This window comes from Macrobrachium rosenbergii, chromosome 6 (genome assembly GCF_040412425.1).
Source record: "Macrobrachium rosenbergii isolate ZJJX-2024 chromosome 6, ASM4041242v1, whole genome shotgun sequence".
Lineage (NCBI taxonomy): Eukaryota > Metazoa > Arthropoda > Malacostraca > Decapoda > Palaemonidae > Macrobrachium > Macrobrachium rosenbergii.
In genome coordinates, this window is record NC_089746.1 from 65,572,434 (window position 1) to 65,583,590 (window position 11,157).

The following is an 11,157-nucleotide window of genomic DNA, read 5'->3' on the forward strand; positions in this document are numbered from 1 at the left end:
ATTCTTTTATTTCCCAGAAGTCGAAAACAAATATAAAAATATTACATTAAAAATTTTTTTTTACAAATACATTAGCGTCCCCCACAAAATAGGGGTTGGCCTTGTGTTAATAAAACACTATGCTGGCAAATATGAGCCCAGAGGACCTGTATAGAAGTCCCAAAAAATCCTACAGAAAATTTAAGTGGATTAAAGTATTCGTTTTCTCTCAAGTGGAAAGTTGAAAGTATTTTACAACTGTTTAGTTACTGGAAGCTTTCCAGTTGGTTTCACTTCAACTGAAACAGGTCTGTTGAAAAGTCTTATGAAGCTGTAGAGATTTATTACCTGAGACTGTGTTACAATTCGTTTCCTTGCTTAGAAAGTCATCATAAACCTTTTTTAATACTTGAGCTGAAATTTGTAAAAGTGTTCAAACCACAGAACCAGAAATAATCTTTGACACAGATGACAGAAGGACTCGAGAAAATTTGCATCGCATTGTAACTTGACCAGACGTCACTTTTTTCCAAGTTCTACATAACTAACTTTGGAGCAAATCTGCCTCCTAAGAGGCTGCTTCAAGTAACAGGTGGAATGGAGACTTTGAACCCATTTCAGTGATCCAAGACTTTTGGCCACTTAGCTTCATAATCCCTTTGAAGAATAGTCAAAATGCTTCCTGCTTAACATTACGACGTCTAAAAACAGGTCTACTTTACATGAAAAGTGCGTTATAAACAAGGCTAAAATAGAGTCCTTAAGTAATAATACCATAAACTGAAAGGTTTCCTCTTTATAAGATGTTTTTACAGATTGTCAAAGGTCATTCTAGTTTTGTTATATAACCCAACTTATTAGCCATAGGTCTTTCACAATTCTTTCAGTGACAATTCGGATAAACAGAGTAACGTTTGAATTGCAGTGATACAAAATTTACCATAGAATATAGGAATATTTCAAATATAGCCTTCATATCCAGCAAACATTTCCATGTGTTTCTGATTCCATGTGTTTCTGATTGAACGTTTTGATTACAAGGATAGTATTTCAAAGCTTTTAAAGTAACATATATCTCTTTAATTTGACCTGAATATGAATTTAGGCAAGCAATGCAACATTTAAGACCAATGAACTTCAGCCTGATCAACCTGCAGTAAGTATGGAAAATGCAAAGAATTGTTCATAAGACCTTATTTAACTAAAGTATAATCAGCTCCTTCCAATTCAATACTAAAATTATACCATAGCCCCTCTCAACATCCTCAAAAATGGTTGAGACTTCTGTACGCAGATCATGTATCAATAATCTGCATGACCATGTGGACGCAAGTTAAAATGAACACTGGCTCCAGCCTACAAAGTCTTATCAATAACAACAAAACCTATGGAATGACTATTTACCAGACAGACTAGAATGCACTGGACCTTTGACAACCTGTATAAAACTGGTCACATGACTTCAAAAGACAGATATTAAAAAAAAAAAAAACTGATGAAATGCACAATGGGCAAAATGACTGTCCTGACAGTATTTTTATTGCATTGCAATCTCACAAACTGTAATAATAAAGACAGAAAAGGTATATTCTGCAAAGTCTAAGAGGCATACTTTGAATACTTTCAAAAGAAGAATTTATAAATAATTGTTCCTTAAGCAGTTAATGAAGTCTACCCCTTAAAATTCATCAATGCCACATTTACTACACTTCATACAAACTGATACAGTTTGAATTCTTACATACAAAATTATATATATGAGAATGTGTTCCTGTTGTTTACGTATACATTTTGTTGAAAACTGGAAGGCTCAATTAGCATACCACAAGTAAATAAGAACATTTTCAAAGTCTGGTACGAAAATTCCCTTGTTCAACTAAAACATGATAACTCAATTCTGACGTAGCTGCACGGAGGACGTTTTCAATCAATCATCAACTACAGGAGTCAAATAGCCTGTACAGCTCAGCTAACACAGCCTGTAAAAAAAAAACACAGTTTAATATTCAGTCTGCAAAATCAGTCACTTGAAAATACACCCTTATTCATAAGGAACAAGCCTATAGGGGCATAGACTTGAAAGGCAAGCTTCCAAAGAGTATGGAGTTCACTTGAATGGAATTACAGAAAGAGGATATCAGTTATCAGAAAAGGAAAACATGATAATAAATAATTCGATAAAGATATAAATTAATTAGTAAAATACAAGGTGATTTATTTTTTGGGTGGTAATATACTGCATCTTCACTTCAACTTTTGAAGTTCTAATTGCACGACATCCTCAAGGAGACTGTTCCACAGTCCAACGGTGTGAAAGGTTTTGACAGAGAGGAAACCTTCAGCTAACAACTCCATATATGTACATGCTGGACCACTAACTCAAAGTCTGTAGCCATCTGAATATTGTCACTTACCCTGAAAAGGGCCATTTTCAGTACACTGTATCTCTTTTTTTCACAGCACACATCATTTCATTTCATATACCCACACAGAATACCATTCCTTTTTCTGTACACCAGAAGTGTGAGCCTCATTTGCAAGGAGAAAGGCTGGCATACAATAGCTGTATAAATTTGACCTAGTGAGCCCAATAAAGGATTACTGTCACTGAGGTTAGCTTTGCACAGGGTATTGCTGAATAAACTAAGGACTGTTCTAGTACTGCTGGGTTGAAGGGACACTGCAAAGAACCTTAAGTAATGCCTACAGTATGCAGTGCACTGACAGCACTTAATGCCCTACAGGAACCAACTAGAAAGCAGAATGTTAAATTCACTCACATACCGAGACTTAAAGTTACTAATGCATGTGAACCACTACTAAGGCCTACAAACAAAGCTCAGTAATGCCAACCATTACAGAAGCTTGTGAAATAACATTATGATACAACAGGCTTCTCAGAATTTTTCAAACCATGATGGAAAAATTGATGTTCTTCCTAAAATTAATCCCCTGGGTGAAAAGCCAACGCAAAGTGGGGTCTTCGAGAACAGAACTGATATCAGCTAATCACTAACATATGCGAGATTCAATCATTTTGAGGAATATATTATGAATAAGATAAGATTTAATCATTTTGAAGAATATACTAAGAATAGGATGAGATTTAATAATTTAAGATATTCACCATTACCTGACAAGTGTCCTGTCATTAATTGTAGCTTGCAACATCATCTTCACATCTACCCTACATCCACAATGGGATAATGCTTGTTTCCTGTAGAATGAATAATACACATCACCTGGGTTTCTTGAACACAGGACTGAAGTAATTAGCTAAGCATTATAACTCTTGATTCTGAGAACAAAAATGCTCAAAGACCTTTACCCATAAGTTCAATGAAAAAAATGACAAACAGCAATGTATCTTGCAAATTTCCCTTACTGAACCTCTTTCCAGTGTTTCTAAAATTCAAACTCTCTGACGAAGCACTGCTGCTGACAGCATATGAAGTGTATACAGTAATGCAAAAATAATTTCTATTCTAAGTGAGTGAATGTTTATCTCATTGTAAGAGGCATTTTTAATGGAGTAAGAAGTTAAATTTCTGAAGAACATCTCTTTAAACAACTTCCTGAAAAAAACTACTTAAACCAGCATAAAAAATCACGGAAAATTCAGAGCGTGCTTTCACCCATGCCAGTTTTAGCTATAATTTGACTAAAGGAAATGCTTTAACACACTTATATGTCATGTATACCAATAACCTATGTCAAGTAAACCAGCGACTGAAGGAGCGTAAAATGTCAGCAGCCCTTTGTAGGATGAAGAATACCTTTGTTGTGAGGACATGTGATAACTTCATTCCATTGCACAGGATCTCCAAAGCAGGTGATGTGGACTCCACTGGGACCGTCCAAGGGTATCGTCAATTTCTGAGAGTCACCTGAAAATATATAAGTAATGTGATGAAATGCATTTCTGGACACATTTTTCTAATTTATATATAGCGTACGCTATTGCAATAGTCTTTTATAGTTATTGAGAAGCACACGACACTGACTTGCATTTTACCTGCTTATAAAATGCAACAATTTGTATCTTGTAATCATATTAATCATTAATAACATAGTCTGCACTTCATTATAAACTTGGGTTATATGTAGCAATGCCAGGGTAAGCACTGTAGCCACATCACTCTGTATCCTACACCATCAAATGAAGGAATGCAATTTCTTAAGGAAGCATCTTAGGCTCACCGTTACATCAACTGATCATTGAACACATCCACTCCAGCCTATCACCAAACTGATTCCTTCAGCTTACAGTCTGCAGAGTCCAAATAGCATTTGCATTTCAGAAAACAGGTATACATAGGTGTGGATTATGGGCCTCATGTCACCCACTTCGGCTTGAAGATATATTTGGTACAGTATTTTGCATAATTTTTGGTCCCTTCCTACAAACTGGTACTCATACACATGCCTATAGTACAAAACACAAACCACATTATAAGCAGTAATCCTGTAATGAGAGCAGATGAAGAAATAAGCTCACAGTCGAACTGCATAAATTACGCAGTACCAGTTTTTAGGACGAGACCAAAAATTATGCAAAATACCATGTACAACATTAAACAAGTGCCAGCACAGGTATAGTGAACGTGGAAGGTGGTATGCAATTAAAGAAGGCATACATAGTGGAGTAGCAGTCATCTCAGATGTGCCACTGTGGAGAGGGCATAAGAGAAAGAAAGGGAGGTCTGCAAACAAGGAGAATATAGGCATATGATGAAAAGGAAATGAGCAACTGACTTGGAATTCATACCGAACACCAGCAGATGCCCAAGCAAGTCCGTCTGGTAAGAAGACCTTGCACAACTTTGCTAAAAACTAATCAGTACCTTGACCAACCCAGCACACTTAGACCAGTCAAGAGACCTGATACTGTGACTAATGATATCGGTCACAAGAGCCAAAGGTAATGGATATGGCCACATCAGGAAGTTCAAGGAAACCGAGAACCATATTGGAAAGTGACCAGCCACAAATACCCAAGGACCACGCAAAGCACCAGCAACTACAGTTACAATGACAGTGAGCAGTAACCCACACCAGCCTCAGCAAACGTTGTAACATGGCACAAGCAACAAGGAACAGCTTGGAGACAGTGAATGGACATCTACCATACTTTTCTTAATCCCAACCAGAGTAAAGTAGTCTAAGCAATATACTGAAACTTACATACACCATGTGGGGAGAAATGGAGGTTGCATTACACCACAAGTAAAGTTAGGATTCCCTTAACAATTCAAATCTTACATCAACAGCGCCACATTAGATTTTTAAAGGAAATGGTAGCTAGCAGCAACCTGAACAACAATGAACTGGAAACAGAAGAATGAGGAAGATGCAGTCCTATTGCACTGACAACAAGCGCTGCTCCAAAGACGCACTTTTCAGAGGTAAGACTTTGCAATATACGCCACATGGGACAGGAGCCTGTCATACATCCATGATTTTAATAGTAGTAACGGATCTAAATGTACCACAACAATGTCAGTCAATACCAGAAGTCAGCAGATGCAAACGCTGACAGGTACCTTGCACGTACGGTAAACCATTTCATACACACCAAAAGGTTTAAATAATCCAAGGATCAGAGTGGATTGGAATTGTCTGAGGAGTGGTACCAACCACAAACACCCATGGACTAGCGCAAGGCAGAGGTAAATGAAGTTCCTGTGACTGTGAATAGTATCGAGAAATAGCACATGTTGCAGAGAATAAGCAACCTGGAACGGGTAGGGGTTCATGTACGCCCACCGATCCCCATCCCAGCCACTGTACAAGGAGTGCGAAGTGTAGTAAACTCCTGGAACTTAAGTGTAGTAAACTCCTGGAACTTCAGTGCACCTTACAGGGGGGAAATCGAAAGAGCCACAGGTGAAGTCAGGATTCAACTAAATGCAAAGGTATTAAGGGAAAATGGGGGAAGACTTCCCACTGACAATGCTGAGAAAAGAAGACTACCATCAGCACACTCCAACTAGAGACTTCACTCCTTACAAAAATAAAGGCACAGCGCACCAAACGTAGTGTCATAATTATACAAACCTGCGTTATGAAACACAAGCCTGAAATCTTCACGACCAAAAAGATAAAGGTTAAAATAATCCCCATCAAAGGAAATTGCATTCTTCTTATAAAAAACTGAAGTCGTTTTACAAATTTACATAACTACATCAACGAAACGAAAACTGGGGACCTCACATATGCAAGACATGTATCAAGGTTGCAGGCTTATTCCAATACAGGCAAAACATACATAATCTTCCAAAATTCTCATTCTCATATCCCTGGTATACAGAGCACCCGAAAAAAACAAAACACAAACGCATATAAGAAAGAAGAAGCTTCACAACCAATGTTAAGGGTACCAAAGGAGACACTGCGGCTCAACCACGGCCAAAGAAAAAGTGAGGCTATTGCTGATGGATATTCCAAGCATAAAAAGTTTTTATTCTTGTAAGAACAAAGAAAATTCTACCACAAACCTTCCCTGTTGCTAACTAATGTAGAAAGCTAAGGAGAAGTTATCAATAACTAACAAGAAGGAGGTCAGTCAAAATCATCAAAGCAGGCCCACCAAGCAACCCATTACTCAGGCACTTCATTGCTCATGAGTATGGATATGTCTGACAGAGTTAAAGTTTCAGTAGTAATTGTTATCAACCTCTCATAGCATGAAGTAATGTGTAAGTCAAGCACCGACAATAAGAAGGCAGCAGTCTATTATCTCACCTGTAGTGGTGAACTGAGGTTCATGTTAAAAACTACAAATCTCATTCCATTTATGGACCAACATATGATCTCTAAGAATTGTTGACTGAAGACACTACAGAATCTCTATCCAAAAACTATTAGTACTAGTATGGCCTCAAACTTACATTATTACCATTGTTTTTATTTTACAAATTTCTCAAGAACTCACAAAGACAATATATACATTACCTCAACAGGAAGACAAAAACTACCTCTACCAAGTAAAAGACTATGTACTGTAAGGGACAGGAACATGACAAAATATTCCCAGATTGAAAATGAACATGAATCCTCTCCAAGGAATGAACAGGTCACTTGTACAGTGTTTAATTTTACCAACACTGTAATAATGAAAAAAAAAAAAGTTTAAGGAAGACAGAGAATGGATCACAAGAGAGAGGTCTGAAAACTGAAAAGTAATCAAAGGTGGAAGGTTCACCTAGATGGACCAGTACTGTACATGACACATGCAATATATTTATAGATACAACACTACACATATAAACCTTGATAACATAATGTGGAGCTCACAACTGATGAGCTCATGAGCATCAGGACATACCCAGCCCTATGTAGACGGGGGAACGCTTAAAACGAGCCATGGGCATATCCAGGAATCCGCTGGTCTACCCTAAGACCAACATGTCTTGCTGGTTGCTGGCTGGCTTTCAGGTTCATCTGGAAAAATAAAAAATCATGAAAGTTGTAATATATATCTCAGTAGTGTAAAAGGCACCAGAACATGGTAACATTTAAAGATGGCATATATTGATGGCAGGTTATCCATTAAACTACACAAAAAACAAAAAGTAAAAAGACGTCAAAAATAGTCTTGAGTTTTACTGAACAATATTTTAACCTGGTACTGTATATGTCCTTACCACACTCTAATAGGCTAATGATTGAGCTATAATTGGGAAAAAATGGGTGAGAGCTCAGCCTAATGCACTTCTTACTACCGCCAGTCAGCGACCATAATATTTACTTCCTTTTGCTTAGGTTCTTGTTTTTGTTCATGCCTTTTGCACGTGTTTATCATACTTCGGTCCTTTTCATGTTTTCCGTTCATCCCCAAGGGGCTGGTACTAAGCACAGCACCCGATTTGCACATAAACAACTTAGGGTGACGTGCCCTGACCTAGCCGGGGAGACTTCCCCCCCCCGCCCTGGACCCCCCAAGAAAGGTCGTAACCTGAACTAAAATGCCTTAAAAGATTCTTAATATGCATAACCATCTTCGGCCAAACCTCCGCCCAGCCTGTCTTCCTAAACTAACCTCTGGTTTTGTCAATAAGACTGAGGCTAGCCTGGTCTACTCCACTTTCAACAGTTAGCCCAAAGCCTGTCTTCAAAGCATGTCCAATTTCTGCCTAGGGCCCAGGGGCGTTAATTTACCTGCCTAATCGAATGACAGAAAATACAGAAAAAATTTTACCTATTTATGCGATTCCTCAACGGCTAATAGAGGGAGAAAAAGGCTACCTATTGATGGGTATTCAGGGCTTCACGTGACATCTTTAACTTTTTCGATCTCGAATATGATTTAGATAAAGACATACTTGTTATTACTGCGTTTAATGTGGTCTATTAGTAGATGATGATACGATCATGGACTAAGGAACGATCGCGATCAAGGCACTCTGAATAATGCCCCCCTCCCCCTGGATCCCCCCAGAAAGCCAGCTAACATAAACAAACCTAACCTTAACTATTATGCCAGGTCCTGACCTAACCAGATCTGACCTACCTAACCTCACGTAGGACGGCGTGCCCAGGAAACCATTAAAAGTATAGCCATAAACTGAAAAACCACACTCACCTTATTCAAAATCAGAATCATCGGAGAATTCAGGCAACGCGATTCTCCTCCTCTTTGGGGCTCGGACGGCTGGATTTGGCGGGACCTGGACGACTGGAACTGGGGGAACAGGGACGGGTGGAGATGACGATTCCGTCTGTACGGCGACGTCACGGGATTGTCGGACTTCGGCGAAATTAGGCCGCATTTTGGTGGGGGTTGACTCGACTCTACTCAATGGATATGCCCGTTTAATCAGTTCAAGAAAGGCTTTGAAAGGGCAATCAACATTTGTAAGGTAACGTTTCTTAATGCAGTACATCGAAAAATAAGAATTATAAAAAGTTTTCACCGTACCACTTCTGGGTAAGACATTACGCTTCAAAACCCGCCATGTCGATTCTATCGTGTTTGTGTGTATGCTTGCGTCGTCTGGATCAACAAAGTGTAATGGGTGATTGATGTTACGGTGCGTCTTGAAATGTTGACTTAAAGTGTTGTATGATTCCCAACAATCAGAAATTACAATTGAGTCTGGGTGAATGTTATCTATCAAAATTGGAAGGAGCGTTTCTGTGGCTCTGTCGGGAACAACTTGAAAAAACGTGTCCTTCGTCTCGCGGTCAATCCCGCCCAGAACCCAACAACCCTCGACACGTCTACCCTTATTAAACTTTCGCTTGCCGAATTTGGACTCGTCAATTTCCACGACGTGTCCTGGCCCCCCGATTTTCCGGTTGTCCTGCACCAAAATGTCAATACAAACTTCCCGGCAGAATTTGTACCAGTCGACTATGGTATTGGGTGACCCGATTTTCAAAGTCATCTGCATGTACTTCTGGGGAAGTTCGTGAATCCAGCCGTGAATCAGAAGTAAAATAGTCCCGAAGGACAGGTGGGAACGAGAGAAGAACGAGCCACTCCGAATGGACGTTTGCTTCCTGCAGCGTCTTGCGTTACACTGCCACTGGAAACTGTCGCCATGTTTCACCAGACCAACAGTGCCTTCTTTGCACTGGCCACAAACACCGCTGAAATCACCGACAAGGCCACTTTTCATTAAGAACACAAGCAGTGACCTCTCGTCATTGCATAAAATAGCTAAATCCAGTATCGTCACCGGATTGGCGGCAGCAAATTGCAAGTGTGCGGGATACGACGTTGACGACATCTTGGCGAACTGGGAAGGACTGGGTCAGGTATCGGGGCACGTGGGGTCGCGAGCAGGGTCGGGTCGCGGAAGTACTTACCTTGGCGGAGTGATTGTGGCCCGGGCATAAGGTGGTTGCACGGCCTGGCCAACTATAAACGATAAACAACCCTAATAATACAGGAAAATGAGATTCTCGCCTTAGGAACGCCGGGGTAGAGTAGTAGTAGTAGTAATAGGCGAGATTGCCTCTGAAACGGCTCCTCCTCCCTTGCGCGTTTTATTCCTCCTTTGTTTGTGTTTGTTCAAGTTTTTTGTACCTGTGAAGCCATAATTCTTCTATAAATTCTTTCCTATTTTCAATTTCCCCCTTCCTTCAGCAGATCTGTAAATAAAATGATATTAGCCATCAATTCCTCTTTATTTTCCTGATGTGGCTCCTGCACAAAACTGTATCTATTTCTTATCTCATTATATGCTGGGCAGTAGAGTAAGAAATAGTCTAAGCTTTCATCTTTTTATCTAGCCCTACTGATCAGCATTGTTTTTTGTGTTATCATACCAGGTTTCTTCTCTTATGTTTTCTTTATATTTTCTGTAGATTCTTAATGTTGTCTTGTCATTCATTTCTCCCTGCCATGCTTTTTCGGTCCCGGTTATTTATTATTTCTTTTAGCTGCTTACGTTTAAGCGATTTAATTTTACTCAGATTTATGTTTAACACTTTCATAATATAATCTTTCACTTGCAGAATCCACGGGGTTTTCAACTCTCAAGTGTACCGTATGTTTCAGACAGAATCGTTTATTTTTTCATATCTCTCGAGTGGCAGGAAGGGAGCGGCCCCTATTTCGAATCTCAAGGCACAACTTGCTGTGTAACTTGGTGCTTTCAGAATTGTTCTATATACCTGATTGTCTGCCTTTCGCAGCTTATTTATGGTTTTCTTGTCCCAGAGTTTCATGACTTCCATGGCATACGTGAAGGATGGCATCGCTAATCCTTTCCGATACAGCTTTCTTATTTTGGGCTTTATTTTGGGCTTTAATGTTGGGCTTTATTTCGGGCCCTTTTTATCTGTTCTCTGAAGCTCTCGTCTTTCGTGTTATTGATGATCGTTACACCCAGGTATCTTATCTGCTGAACTATTTCTGTTCCTTATTTGTGATGCATATTTTCCACGTCGTCAGGTCTGCTGAAGGAAGGAGGAGGAAATTTGAATCGGGAAAGGATTGATAATAAAAGAATTATGGCTTCACAGAAACAAAAAAAAAACTTGAAGAAACGCAAAAAATGGAAGGATAAAAGAAGCAATCGAGGAGGAGGAGCCGTTCCATAGGCAAATCCCAGCTAATAATACTACTACTAAGCTGAGACTCCATTCCGTATTATCCCATTTACTGAATATTCGTTATTGTATGGAGTATACGTTATTTACTGTAATTATAATTTAAATAACTGTTTG

The 11,157-nt window shown here is 39.2% G+C and overlaps 1 long non-coding RNA gene across 1 annotated transcript; it reads right to left on the reverse strand.

The window, feature by feature from the left end:
* Window positions 1-305: 305 nt before the first annotated feature.
* Window positions 306-9,929, reverse strand: LOC136839673 (uncharacterized). Its single transcript, XR_010853432.1, has 5 exons — window positions 8,564-9,929; window positions 7,276-7,422; window positions 3,756-3,866; window positions 3,113-3,196; window positions 306-1,958 (listed from the first exon to the last, which is right to left on the reverse strand). It is a non-coding gene; the product is annotated as an uncharacterized lncRNA (long non-coding RNA).
* Between the last annotated feature and the right edge of the window lie 1,228 nt (window positions 9,930-11,157).